Source organism: Theropithecus gelada, chromosome 4 (assembly GCF_003255815.1).
Source record: "Theropithecus gelada isolate Dixy chromosome 4, Tgel_1.0, whole genome shotgun sequence".
Classification (NCBI taxonomy): domain Eukaryota; kingdom Metazoa; phylum Chordata; class Mammalia; order Primates; family Cercopithecidae; genus Theropithecus; species Theropithecus gelada.
Window position 1 is genome coordinate 162422336 of NC_037671.1, and position 2679 is coordinate 162425014.

The 2679-nt window shown below is 42.5% G+C and overlaps 1 pseudogene; it reads right to left on the reverse strand.

Moving 5' to 3' along the window:
* Nucleotides 1–582: 582 nt before the first annotated feature.
* Nucleotides 583–2383, reverse strand: LOC112622685 (annotated as a pseudogene).
* Between the last annotated feature and the right edge of the window lie 296 nt (nucleotides 2384–2679).

A 2679-nucleotide genomic window follows, 5' to 3' on the forward strand; every position in this document is an offset into this window, starting at 1 on the left:
AAGGTACACCAGTCAGCTTCTGACAGTCTGAAGCACTGGCTTAATTCTCATTTAGCCAAAAATAGAAGCCGTCAAAATGAATTATCCACGACTGGATACATGATGGTAAATGAGATTGTTCTCACTCTTCTAGGATGTTGTTACTTAATTTTCCCAAACCATTTCTTCTTATCATCTCCCACGATGAGAAAAAAAAAATTAAACTGGTTAGGGTTATAAAAAGAAAAAAAAAGCCTATAACTAGAATTTGAACTCCCATAATCTGCAAGATATAGCACACCATTTAACTACTTCCTCAATTTAAAGCAAAATTCTATAAAATGTAACGTTGTCTGCATTGTAGAGATGATTTCTTCTTTTCTGAGGAAATGAGTAATTGGGAAGCAGGTATTTGTTGAGTTAAAATACAGTGATATTTAAATGGTTTCAAATTTTGCTTATCAAAAGGTAGTCAACCAAAATGCAAGCCTTCCAAATTCAAATTCTGTCTTCATATAAACTTTCTTGTGTCTGTTCTTGATCTTTTTAGGGAGAGGGTGAAAGTCCACATCTATTTCTGTGCTGAAGTTTTGGCAGGTTTTCTCATGTGAAACTTTTCTGTTGCATCAGGCCCATGTTTTCATAGACTCCAACATTGTCTTCTCTCATTTCTGCACAGGGTGGCGCTGGAGTGCAAGGCGGGAGGGGGCTCTGAGCTCCACTTGTCTGTGGTCCACTAGAGAATACTTAATATTTGTATATTCGTGCCCTTTCCTCTTGCTTTTCTGCTCTTCTTCAATCCTGTGCTGTCGTGTTTCAATATAATGCTGCACTGCCATATAGATAAATGGGTACTGTGCTTCTGTCTGGGCCATCCCTGGCCTCTGAGACTGTATCATGTGGATGGTTTTGGGAACGTCAATGTTGCTAGTCAACACCTTTCTCTCTGGTGATTTCAATAAGACTATTAATCACAGTGAACGTCCCTGTATGGCCAGTTCCAGCACTGCAGTGGACCACAACCGGCCCTGCATCCATGATGCTCTCCTGCTTATGGTGCACCTCCTCCAGGAAGTCCAGCATGCCCCCGGGGTCGCTGAGCACTCCGTGGTCCGGCCAAGTCCAAAACCAGTATTTCCACACCATTCTCTCCATATTCCCCTGGAGTAGAGCTTGTCCAACCTTCGAAAATTTAAGTTCTCTTAGCATATAGTCATGAGCGGCGCTTTCTTTGACGTTCCTAACACGCATGACCCCATATTCTTGTAGAGTATACTCATCAGACCGGTATTTGACACATTTACTCTTTCTTCTCTCCATTTCTTTCATTGTCACGACAATCACTTGGGAGTTTGCTTGGAAATCCAGCAAAAGTCGTTCACCGTGTTTTGCAGGCAACCTTGTGTGGCAATGCAACTCTTTCTGGGCTTTGAATTTTTGCACTTGGTTTCAAATTCAGGCACGATGATATTTGTATTGATGTAACCTGAAATAGGCTCATTGGGATCACCATCACGTAGAACAACCCTGGCATGATCAAAGGGCAGGATGTTTTTATACCAATTTAATTTTTGTTTTCTTGCCTTTGACCCTCTTTTCGGCTGTAGAGAAGTTTGCACTCCTGTTGTTGTAGGGTCTCAAATTCTTCCCAAAAGCCTTGTTGGACTTTATCTGTGGTCTCAGCTAATGTGCTTAGTTCTCAAACTCTGCTTTCTGTTTCAGCAACATTTATACAAGTCATGTTAAGGGGCTGCTTGAGTCATAGGACTGTACCCAGTGTTTCCAGCATAGGATTCTTCTTGTAACGTTTCACAAGATCCGTCAAAGAATCAAACCGTTCTCCTCCACCAACGTCGTATTTCAGTTCCTGACAGCGAATCGTGACGTGGGTCACTTTAGACTTGCCGTCGTCGCTCTCCCTTTTGTCATCACCGGTGCACACAGAGAGAACAAAATCTCCAGGGTGGCTCTGGCTCTCTCGTATAAGAAAGCTACCATGTTTTCCTTTTTCAGTTAATAATTTATCTGCTTCTTTCCCAAACAGGTGTCCGGGAAACCATCTTTCAGAGGTAGGATCTGCATAGTTCAGAGGATATTTAAGCTCAATAATATCTCCATTCTTCTCTTTTAATTGCCTGTGATGTTCCATGTAATACTGGACCAACTCAGCCAAAGTTGCAAACTTCTTCCCTCTGTACGGGTCCTAGTAATCACAGTGTTCTGAATCTTGATGTGGGTGACAGCTCCATTTCTTCTAACGGAACATGTGAAGTCTCCAGGGTTACTTTTACTAGGACTTGCCAAAATACTGCCATCAACTCCTCTTGTTAACAATAGGTTTTTCTGCCTCCACACCACTGATATTTGGGTGAAACCATTGTCTCCAAGCCTCAGTTTCCTCCATTCTTTTCTTTCTATAAGATAAAGATAGTAGGCTGGGTGCAGTGGCGCATGCCCGTAATCCCAACACCTTGGGAGCCTGCAGCAGGAGGATCGCTTGAATTCAGGAGTTAGAGGCCAGCCTGGGCAAAAAAGCGAGACTTCATTTCTACAAAAAATACAAAAAACTAACCAGGAGTGGAGGCTGCAGCGGGAGGATCACTTGAGCCCCCAAAGTCAAGGCTGCAATGAGTCATGATCACGCCACTGCACTCCAGCCTCCTTTATTTTTATTTTTAATGAACAGGGATCTTTTTAAAA